Here is a 12,078-nt window from a genome sequence, read left to right on the forward strand (position 1 = left end):
CTTATGAGTGAGTAGGTGTGATAATTGTCTTTCTGGGTCTTGGTTACCTCACTCAAATGATGTTTCCTAGATCCATCAAAGATGTCATTATATTTTCTGTTGTGTAGTACACCATTATGTAAATGAACCAGATTTTCCTTATCCATTCTTCAGTTGAGTGGCATTTAGGTTGTTTTCAGGTTCTGGCTATGACAAACAATGCTGCTATGAACATAGTTGAGCACATGTCCTTGTGGCATGATTGAGCATCCTTTGGATATATACCCCAAAGTGGTATTACTGGGTCTTGAGGAAGGTTGTTTCCCAATTTTCTGAGAAATCACCACACTGACATCCAATGGGTCTGTAACAGCTTGCATTCCCACCAGCAATGCAGGAGTGTTCCCTTTACCCCACAACCTCTCCAGCATAAGTTGTCATCAGTGTTTTTGATCTTGGCCATTCTTATAGGTATAATGGAATCTCAGAGTTGTTTTGATTTGCATTTCTCTAACAACTAAAGATGCTGAACATTTCCTTAAGTGTCTTTCAGTCATTTTAGATTCCTCTGTTGAGAGTTCTCTGTTTAGGCCTATACTCCATTTTTTATTGGATTATTTGTTCTTTTGATAATCAGTTTCTTGAGTTCTTTGTATATTTTGGAGATAAGACCTCTGTCTGATGTGGGGTTAGTGAAGATTCTGTAGCCATTCTGTAGGCTGTTGCTTTGTCTTGTTGACTGTGTCCTTTGCTTTATAGAAGCCTTTCTGTTTGAGTAGGTCCCATTTATTAATTGTTTCTCTCAGTGTCTGTGCTACTGGAGTTATATTTAGGAAGTGGTCTCCTGTGCCAACTCTTTCAAGTGTACTTCCCACTTTCTCTTCTATGAGGTTTAGTGTGGCTAGCTTTATGTTGAGGTCTTTGATGCATTTGGACTTGAGTTTTGTGCATGGTAATAGATATAGATCTGTTTTCATTCTTCTACATGTTGATATCCAGTTATGCCAGCACCATTTGTTAAATATGCTTTCTTTTTTCCATTTGATATTTTTTGATTCTTTGTCAAAATCAGATGTTTGTAGGTTTGTGGCTTAATATCTGGGTCTTCGATTTGGTTCCATTGGTACTCCTGTGTGTTTTTATGCCAATACCAGGCTGTTTTCAGTACTGTAGCTCTATAGTAGAGTTTGAAGTGAGGGGTTGTGATGACTCCAGAAATTCTTTTATTGTACAGGGTTGTTTTGGCTGTCCTGGATTTTTTTGCTTTTCCATATGAAGTTGAGTACTGTTCTTTCAAGGTCTGTGAAGAACTTTGCTGGGATTTTGATGGGCATTGCATTAAATCTGTAGATTGCTTTTGGTAAGATCGTCATTTTTATTATGTTAATTCTACCTACCCAAGAGCCTGGGAGATTTTTCCACTTTCTGGTGTCTTCTTCAATTTCTTTCTTCAAAGATTTAAAGTTCTTCCCCTTGTTTGATTAGAGTTACTATGGGATATTTTATGCTATTTGTGGCTATGGTGAAGGGTGATGTTTCTCTGATTCTCTCTGCTGTCTTTTGCTTATGATGTTTCCTAGCCTTTGCCTGCCGCTGTAAATCACGTATTAATTCAGAACATTTTTAGACATTCTTACATTCATTTTGCTTGATTTGCACTTTATAGCTAAAGCTTACCTGTGTCTCTCCTTCAGAGCCAAGACTGTGTTTTGCATTTCCTCAGGACACACATGGCAGTACTTCTAAGAACTGCAGGTGATGACTACAGATGGTCCCTTGAGGGAGTGGAGGTTTCATGTCCAGGGGCTTGGCCACCCTCCAGTCACAGAATTATACTAGCTTCAATAGTAGTGACCAGTTTGATTTGTCACGTATCTTCATACCAACAAACACAATGTTTTGATCATGTCTTTTTATACTTAGAAGATAATAATAAAAAAACAGAAATCCAATAAAGATAAAAAAACATTGCTGTGATTGTTTCATAGGCAGAGTCAGCTAATGGTAATCTGAGAAAAGTGGTGGAGTCACCCTTGTTTTCAGCAAATCACACAATGTTTTCCTTTAATTAGGACAATCAGTTTACCGATAATTGAGGTAAAGATAAAAAAGGAACTAGTCTGTATGTACCTGTATCCCTGACTGACAGGGAGAAGATGAAGGAGGCGGGAAAGTGAAAAAGGTAGGAGGGAAAATTCAAGCTATTACTATCTGGTTAGAACAAAAGAGGCAGGATCCAAGCAGCCTGAAGGAAGCTATGTGCTTCTTCTTTTCCACCCCAACTCCGGTGCATGAAAGAAATCAGAACAAGGATAGATGCAATGCTCATGAGCGGCAGGCTGATGCAGTTTAGATGTGGTGTTTATCTCGTTAGCAATAGAGACCTTTTCTAAAACATTCTTCTTCTCCAGCACAATAGTGGTTTTAACATTCCTAATCGCTCTCAGTGATGGAGACTTCCAAGATCTGCCCGTGGAGGACGGCAGACAGCATGGACCTCTCCAGCCTTTCCCCAGACTTCTGAGTAGTGTTTTAACTCAAAAACAACAACAACAACAACAAAACACTCCTGAAGCCTGCCCTGCTGTCTGCTAGGACCTGTGCTCAAGAACAGCTTTCTGCTCCTACACTAAGGCTACCCACCCAGAGCGGTGAGTGCCTGCATACCAGGCAGGCCTCAAGGTCCCTCGCAAGGGAGCCCAGGCACCTTCAGCTTGGGCTGCAGGGTCTCCTGTTCTCTACTGGACCCCGCCCTGCCAACCACGTTCTTCCTTTTGTGCCCGGCTCATTGGGCTACCAGGCATCCCTGTTTAGGTGCTGAGGAGTTCCATCTGGACGGTACTGAGGAGTTACATCTGGACAAGAACGGTTCCTGCTTCTACACTGAGGAGATACACCCAGAGAGTCAGTCACAGCAAAGACTGGACCAAGACAACAGGCCTCGCCTGGCTGCATTTGAAGGAAGAGATGGGAAGGCGCCAATGCAAGAATTTCTCCAACAACCTGAAAGGCAACATGACATCACCAGAATCCCGGGATCCCAAAATAAGAATTGTATACTCTACTCCAGAAGAATTAGAGGAAATCGACTCAAAAGTGAATTATATAAAACTAATAGAGGACCTTAAACAGGAAGTGAAAAGCTGCCATAAAAAATTAGAGATTACAAACAAAAAAGTGGAGGAAATGAACAAATCGCTCAAAGATACCCAAGAAAACCAAGAGAAACAAGAGAAAGCAATCAAACAGGTAAGGGAAGTAGTTCAAGACTTGAAGAATGAAATGGAAGCAATGAAGAAAACACAAACCACGGGAAGGATGGAGATGGAAAATCTGGGTAAACAAACAGGAACTACAGAGACAAGTACTACTAACAGATTACAAGAGATAGAAGAAAAAATGTCAGACAGTGAAGATACCATAGAGAAAATAAACACACTGATCAAAGAAAACAGCAAAACCAACAAATTCTCATCACAAAACATTCAGAAAATCTGGGACACAATAAAAAGACCAAACCTAAGAATAATAGGGGTAGAAGAAGAAGAAGTACAGCTCAACGGTGCAGAAAATATATTTAATAAAATTATAGAAGAAAACTTTCCCAACCTAAAGAAAGATATTCCTTTGAAGGTTCAAGAAGCATACATAACACCGAATACACTGGACCAAAAAAAAATCATCTCCTCGCCATATAATAATCAAAACACAAAACAACAAAACACTCCTAATCATGCAAAAAACCACTTCCGGGTACCTCCTTCCCTACCATGAGCTTACAGTCAAACACACTAATAAAAAAGAGGCTGTAGATACAGTTTTAAACTTACTGGAATATGTATTATTTGATGTTTCAGCAGTTTGTAAGTGGTTAGCCACGAAACAGAAGACAGCTAAGAGATTGCCACTTCTTGAGTGTAGTTTGCTTCCTCCTATCAGCACTCAATCCAAATTCCAATTAGTAAATTACTAGCTACGTGGACCAAAAGATAAAACAATCAACTTGGCAAAAATGACCAGGGAGGGACCTAAATGGAATGAGGGTCCTGCATAGAGACACAGAATTGAAAATCCCACTCTGGCTCAACTTGACTTCGAATGTATTGCAGAGACCATTAACTGCCAATGCAAAAAGCATTGAGACAATAAAGGTAAAATTTAAGGCAGCTGAAAGGGAACTTGGCATCCACACTAACTTTCTCGTTAAATGGCTATCATCACAGACTCATTTCCATCCCAGTCCAAGTTACTGGCTTTCACTAAGAGAGTCTAATAGGCAATGCAGGGAGATTCTTGTTCCGTTACAGATTACACTACTTCAGTGCATCGTGTAGGCTGAGAGCAGCCATAAAACTCCACCACGATTTCCAGCAAGAGGTATTTATTAAACAGCTCTCTGCATGTGGCACCTAATAAGTGCTTTTGCAGTGTGAGCTTCTGTGGTTGCCTAGAACATGGCGGAGGCCTGGCCTCCAAATCAAATTCAGCCCTTCAAACTGCCGTAGTCAACTCCTACCTAGAAAGTAAGCTTCTGCCATTGCTTCCTGCTTTTGCAAGAGCTCACGCTAACTCATTTCACCTCCTTGAGACTTTGTCCTGCACACAGTGAAAACCAAAGTGATAATAATGATGATGACAAGGAGGACAGTGATAAGCACATCAGGGCTCTGTTCTGAGTAATTGGCAGGCAACTCGTTAATCTTCAACATAACCACATAAAGTAGGAACTGGCTCAATTCCTTGCCTCACCGGGTCTTGGATACTTGCAGAGAGTTATATAAGGCCCAAATCCTTTATTCACACCTAGTTGGTCTACAGAGGTGCCAGGTTAGAGAATATGCAGTTAGGTCCATGATGGGAAATAACAATAGAAGCCAGCAAGATGGCTCAAAGGGTAAAAGCACTGACTACCAAGACCTTACGCCAGGAGTTCGAAACCTAGGACTTACATGGTAAAAGGAAAGGAACTGACTACAAGTTGTCCTTTGACCTCTACATACTTGGTGTACACACACACACACACACACACACACACACACAAGCATTCACACAATAGATGATAGATAGATAGATAGATAGATAGATAGATAGATAGATAGATACATACATACATACATACATACATATATCCATGCATAGACAGATAATAGACAGCTGTGAAATAAAATAGCATCAAGACCCTGTAAATACTTAGTTTTGTTGTCTGGATATTTCTGCTAAACTGAAACATCCCACCTGAAGGAAGAAGAGAGACTCAGAATATTCTGGAAGTAAGCAAAACTTGCAAGGCTCAGGACGCTCCTAAATCTTTCAAGATTCACAAGGCCCTTCCCCAAGGGTATAAAATCAGTGAGCAAGTGCTGAGCTGAGGAGAGGAAACTTGGCCACCAACTGAGCTGCCTGCAATTGTGCAGAGAGCCCCAGGGATACAACAAGCTTTTCTGAGTCATCATTCACACTACGGTGAACTTCTTGTAGATACGTCTTGAGTCACCATGATCCTGTGAATACCTGGATCCTCACTTAATGCTCCTCTACGAAACTCTGAAAACCTCCCTGGTTCACTAAGCTAGACCCTGGTCCAGTGGTTTCATATTCTGTAGTTGGTGTCCTATCATACCCATTAGGGTAAACAGTCATTTGTCTACATCTCCCCAGTAATAGTGTGTGTGTGTGTGTGTGTGTGTGTGTGTGTGTGTGTGTGTGTGTGTTTCCTTTATGTTTGGTTCCTGGCACAGAACCCTAAAACTCTTTAAAATTTCGTAAGTGATATAAACGTCTTTCATTACTCATAGCCAACCACTTCCTACAACACTTGAGTTTACTGAACAATGGATAAGAAATTGTCACCAAAACAGCAAGTGCTAACGTGTGTGATTATGGGTTAGCGTGTTTGCTATTCTCCAGGAAGAAAGATGACTAAAGATCCAATTCAGTCACCAGCAACCAACGGTTTAATCAGCCGCGTTGCATAAGGATGTGTAAATTAAACTCTCAACCAGACTCGGGGGTGTCCAGACTGCAGAGCGAAGGAACGTGTTAGAAGATGGTGAACCTGAAGGGAGGGGGAGGAAGCACTCTGTCACCACCCTCTCTTCCCGCCTTATGCATCTATGTTTTTCCTTAACAGGGACTCGCAGTTAAGAAATTACACTGGGTCTCGGAACAGACTTTGAATTTGGGCTTTTGAACAATGTTAGAACATTTGGGGAAATTTGAAAGACGGGCAGACTAAGAGATTTTAGGAATGTTATAATGTTATGGGTTAGAATTATGCTTTTGAGTATTATGTTGACAAGGATGTACTTGGGATGACCAAATGTGACAAGCCGACTTTACTGAAATAATAAATAGCACTTACCAGGCTAGGGAGATGGGTCAGTAAGTAAAGTGCTTGCCTAAATGCATGAGAACCTGTGTTTAACCCCAAACCTGTATAAGAGTGTCAAGCTTGGTGGTATGCCCTTGAAATTCCAATAACAGGGAAGCAGATACTGAAGACCATTGGTGCTCAATGGCCAGCAAGTCTAGCCTAACTGGTAAAGTTCAGGTCAATCTGAGATTCTATCTCAGAATAGGTAAGGGGTGTTCCTGAGCATGACGCCTGAAATTGTCCTCTAATCCCCACACACATTGCAAACGTACACACAGATACCACAAACATACATTCACAAAAAGAAAGGAAGGAAGGAAGGAAGGAAGGAAGGAAGGAAGGAAGGAAAGAAAGAAAGAAAGAAAGAAAGAAAGAAAGAAAGAAAGAAAGAAAGAAAGAAAGAAAGAAAGACAGGCCCAGGGCATAGGGTGTGTATACCTTTGGGTGTGTCTGTGAAGGTATTCCCAGAGGGTTAATGAAGGTGAAGACTTGTTCTGAATATGGGTGTAGCCCCATCCGGGAACTTGGGTACTACACAAAATAAAAAGAAGAAGCCCAGTGGATCTCTGTTATTTTCTTTTCTCTGCTTCCTCATCTGGGACGTGAGCAAGCAGTTCCCAGGAGCCATGCCTTCCCGACCATATGGATTGTATCCCACCCCAGATCATGAACCAAAGTTAACTTTTCCTGCCTGAAATTGTCTCTTGTCAGGGATTTGGCCAGAGCAACAAAGAGGTGACTAAGACAGCATCGATTTCATTTGCATGTCCCCGAGCTCCGGTCTTCGTAATAAGACTGCAGTCACCAGCACAGAAGTTCCCTGAGCTCTGAGTTGTCCTAGCAAATTATTACACCTGAGGGAGGTAGCGCTGTGAGAGCAGCCAAATGTGTAGGCAGCCAGGCAGAAGCGAGAGTAGTCTGGGGATTCCATTTGCAGCTACTGCCTGAAGCTAAGGTAGTCTTGTGGGCTTGAGTCCTCAACGTTCAATGTTTGTGCAAATCCTAAAAAGTCAAAACTTAATTGGTGGGTGCCCTGTTAATGTCAGAGAGTTGGAGAATTATGTGATGGGGGAATAAATAAAGAACTCTATTAATTAAGTAATGGCTAATTAATTGAGTAAATCAAGCTCAGAGGCAAGATGTGTAATTAAATAGGCATCTTCTAATTTCCTGCACAGGAACGAGAAGACGCCTGCTTTGTTACAGAAGCCATATCTGAAATTTTCCATAAAGTGTATCTTCACGCAAAGCTTATTTGAAAATTCTTGAGTCAAAAATGCATATATACACAAATATTTAGCTCATATATATGGTGGGGGTTAAATTTCTTTTTAAAACCACTGTTGGCCTATAAACACCTGAAATATTTAGTAACATAAATGCCCAGTGAATGATCAAAAATATTAGCCTTAAATCACTGCTTCTGAGACTAAATTCTTTTGCAAAACTAAGAACTGATAAAGGAGACAGGAAGGAGGAAGCGAGGGGTTATTCTTTAAAAGCCATGGAGGAAAGGGGAGAGAAGGAAAAAGCCCGCCTTCCCTAGAGTGCCCACGAGTAACAGGGCTTCCCCACTGATCTGAAGCCACTCTCTGTCAGGCATTAATGTGATCTAATGAGACATCAGCCTCTATTGGGATCTGCTGTAGCTACAGTGGCCTCAATCTATTAAGCACTTGCTCGCATTTCAAATCAGAACAATGCTTTGAAGGGTGATTGGCCTCCACTGATCAAAGTAAATTTCATTAGCGGAAATAGCTTGACTTATAGCTGGCCTATAAAATAGGATTGGTGGGGGTGGCGCCTGTGTAAAAATACCTGCCGAAGGCTCCAGTAATGTTTATTCTTCTTCAAAGGACATAATGAAAACTGGACGGTTGTGGTTTCTTCTCTAAAGGAAACGCCTGATGTCCAGAAACCATTCAGACAGTTTTCCTATAAACCAAAACACGAACCTTTGTCAGAGCCACTGCAAAACCTTAGCCCAGCCCACGCTGCTCTCTGAAAACAAGTGGTCAGTCCCAGTCCGTGGGGCTTAATTCTAAGCTCACACTGATAGAGTTTAAACACGGCCGGTTTACGGGGATTTAACAGTGATGATCAGAGTCACAGATGCTGTTCTGGGATCCTCTTTCTTTGTTTGCAGTTGAGTGATGTCTACATTTGATCTCAAATGTGAGTTTGGATGCGGGATGGAAGAGAAGATTAGCCCAAGTAATTCTGTTCAGCCTTTATTTGAAATTCTTAACTACTTGATTGAAAAAGTTCAAACCATGCACTACCATGGGTTCAATAGAATCTCTAGATTACGTGGTTTCACTGAGATACTATCATTTTCTAAAACAGGAAAGAAAAGGCAAATATCCAATCTACTTGTGGTAACTTTTTAATGGAAAAAAATGAAGGAGAATGATTTCCAGATGCCACAGAAAGAATAAATAAATAAATAAAAAACAGGTTCATGAAAACAAATGATATTTCAATTACAAACAGCCTAATACTTGCAGTTTTAAAAATTGTGCCTTAGTTTTATGTTTATATTTTTATTTCTATGAATATAATTTCCACTATAAGACTTTTAAAGTTCTACTTGTTAATAACTTTTATAATTTATATGATAAATTATCAATAATTGACAAAGGTGAAAATTCATGCAAGACACAGTATAATTAATTGTAAAATCAAATTTAAGAATCCATAACCACATAAACTCATCTTAAGTTTTCCCTCAGATCTCTCTAAATAACTAACTCAAAGTCTGGATCATTAAGGCAGGCGTGGTAAAGACGGCGCCATCAATAAAGAGTCTGTCCTGAAAGCATGCTGACTGGGTATGGATTTCCAGCACTCACAAGAAGCCAGATCCAGTGTCTGCATGTGAAAACTGGGGAAACTGAGGCAGGAGGAGCTCTCCTCACTCATGAGTCAGCCCAGCCAAATCTATGAGCTCCTGGGTCAGCGAGAGACCATGTCTCAAAAACAAGATGAGTAACAGTTAAAGTAGACACTCAACATGAACCTCTGGTTCCAACATGGGTGTATGAGCACATGCGTGCACAAGCACATCTGTACATACTCATACAGATGTATACATATGTACATACATACACATCACGCACACGCTTTTCAAAACATCCTGAGAGGGTCTGGGATGATGACTTGATGGGTAAGTGTAAATGGAGCAGTGGGCTGCTTTTTGTCCCGCCTGGCTCCCAGCCACCTGGCTAGTTTTACCCGAAATAATTACACAAAAACTGTATTCATTTAAACACTGCCTGGCCCGTTAGTTCTAGCCTCTTATCAGCTAATTCTAACATCTTGATTAACCCATTTCTAATAATGTGTAGCACCACAAGGTGGTGGCTTACGGGAAAAGATTCAGCATGTCTGACCTGGCGGCTGGCTCCATGGCATCTGCCTGCTCTGCTTCTTTCTCCCAGCATTCTATTTGGTTTACTCCACCTATCTAAATCCTGCTGTATCAAAAAGCCAAGGCAGTTTCTTTATTAACCAATGAAAGTAACACATAGACAGAAGACCCTCCTATATCAGGTAAGAGCACTTGTGGTGCAAATATAAGAACCTGAATCCAAAAGCCCAGCACCTGCATCAGAAGCCAGCTGGGACCAGAACACCTGAAACCCCAGCAATGTGGCATTTACCATGGAGGGTCTCAGGGGCTTAGCGGCTGCCTGTTTAACTCCTGGCCCAAGAAAGTAAGGCATAGTAATAGAGCAGGCCCTGGACATACTCCCCTGGCAGCCACCTACCTACCTGTGCACACAAGCAAGCACAGGAATGCACTCACGCAGGAACATACACTGCACACACACACACACACACACACACACAAATATCACAAAAAAATGTTGACTTTTAAATTGCTAGTAAGATGTCAACTACAGTCCTCTAAGTAAGCAAATGATAAGAGAGAACCAAGAGAGCTACAAATGAGACCTTGGCAGTTAGCCGTGTTGCCAATTCACTTAACAATCTTATTTATTTTATTAATGAAACACCTAATTAGTGTGAATAACTTGTCTAAAACCTTATAGCTACAGAGGCGGCAATGTGCTCCTAAAATGTTAGCACTACAGGTCCTTCATCAATATGACAATGTCACACATACAGGACAGCACAAAGAACGAAGAGGGTCGTCTTATAGCAAGCATTATTTCCTTTGAAATCACAGGCTTAAGAATGCGAAACAGACTTCCATAAATTAAACTAATTAACTTTCATGCAATCTGCTGCTTATAACTCAGAGGCAAGAAGGATTTCCGTATCTGTTCAGATACAATGGTTTCCTCCAGAAAAAGTTTCCTCATTGTTCATAAGGAACAATGAGGGTGTGCGGACATGAACAAGGTGGGAAGAGATCTAAGGGGTTGGTACAATGGGAATCCGGGAATGGAAAGGGATGAAAGAGGCAAATGGTGGCAGTGCTCAAGCAAGCTCCAAGTGCAACCCAGGGGGGCAAAGAACAGGGGATCTCAACCTCTCCACACCAAGTGAGGATAGTCTGCCTGTAAAGATCACTGCATAATCTGTTCCTCATTTTCCTTGTTTTCCTCTCTGGTGCTCACTGTGCAATCTGCTACCACCACAGCTTGGCTTCCCTAAAATTTATCTCAAAGAAAAATGCATTGACCAAAAGACAGGAATACCCCAGCCTCTCTTGGCTCTTCCTAAACTCACAACAGTTCAATTTAATCCAGTTTATAATCATCTCTTTGTGATGTAATTTACCATGGGGGTAAAGATTGCACAATCGATTTTGGAAGCAGATATTATCAGATTTCTTTCTTTTCTTCTTCTTTAGTTCTTTGGGAGTTTCAAGCAATGTGATTTGATCATATTCTGATATTATCAGATTTCTAATCTCTCAAATATCCTAGCAATGTCACCCCACCATGGGAAAAACACTATTGATGCTCTATGACTAGTTGTTGCTTTGATTCTAATGCTTATATCTGCTCTGCATATGGGCAAAAAGGGAAGAGAAAGGGAAAGGACCAAAAGAGAATCATTAAATGAGCAGAGGAGGTGTGTGTCCTCTCTGATAAGTGTTACCTGAGCAAAGAGAAAAACGCTTTCTTGTTTTCTACACGTAAGGGCACTGTATCAACCAAAAGATATTACACATACAAAGCTCATGGACAGCAATGGGGGAACTACATTCAGCTAGAGACAGTAAATGTGGATTATTAAATGTAGTAGGTAATTAAAGTATTTATAATCTTTGAAGAAACATAAAATGTATAAAATTAACTGTTTTTTGACTTCTTAAAGTATGGGCTGTTAATTAATACAGTATATAAATTTAAGAGCATCTTTTTTTTAAAAAAATGCTATTATCTAGGCTGTGGTCATGCGTGCCTTTAATCACAGCACTCATGAGGCAGAGGCAGGTGGATCTCTATGAGATCGAGGCCAGCCTGGTCTATAAGAGCTAGTTCCAGAATAGGCTCCAAAGCTACAGAGAAACCCTGTCTCAAAAAACACAAAAACAAAACAAAATGCTATTAAATGAATGAAAAAGACCTGAGAAGGATCCTCCTCTGAATGCATTCTCATAGGGACAGGGTCCTGCTGGAACTGTACACACCGATCACAAAAATGTGACAGCTAGGGGAAAATATGTATCTTCTAAAACTAATATTTCATTTCAGAGTTACAAAATGTCCCTAGCCATCCTTTTGAAAAGAAAAAAAATTCAACTTCTA

The sequence above is a fragment of the Microtus pennsylvanicus genome, chromosome 19, assembly GCF_037038515.1.
Source record: "Microtus pennsylvanicus isolate mMicPen1 chromosome 19, mMicPen1.hap1, whole genome shotgun sequence".
NCBI lineage: Eukaryota > Metazoa > Chordata > Mammalia > Rodentia > Cricetidae > Microtus > Microtus pennsylvanicus.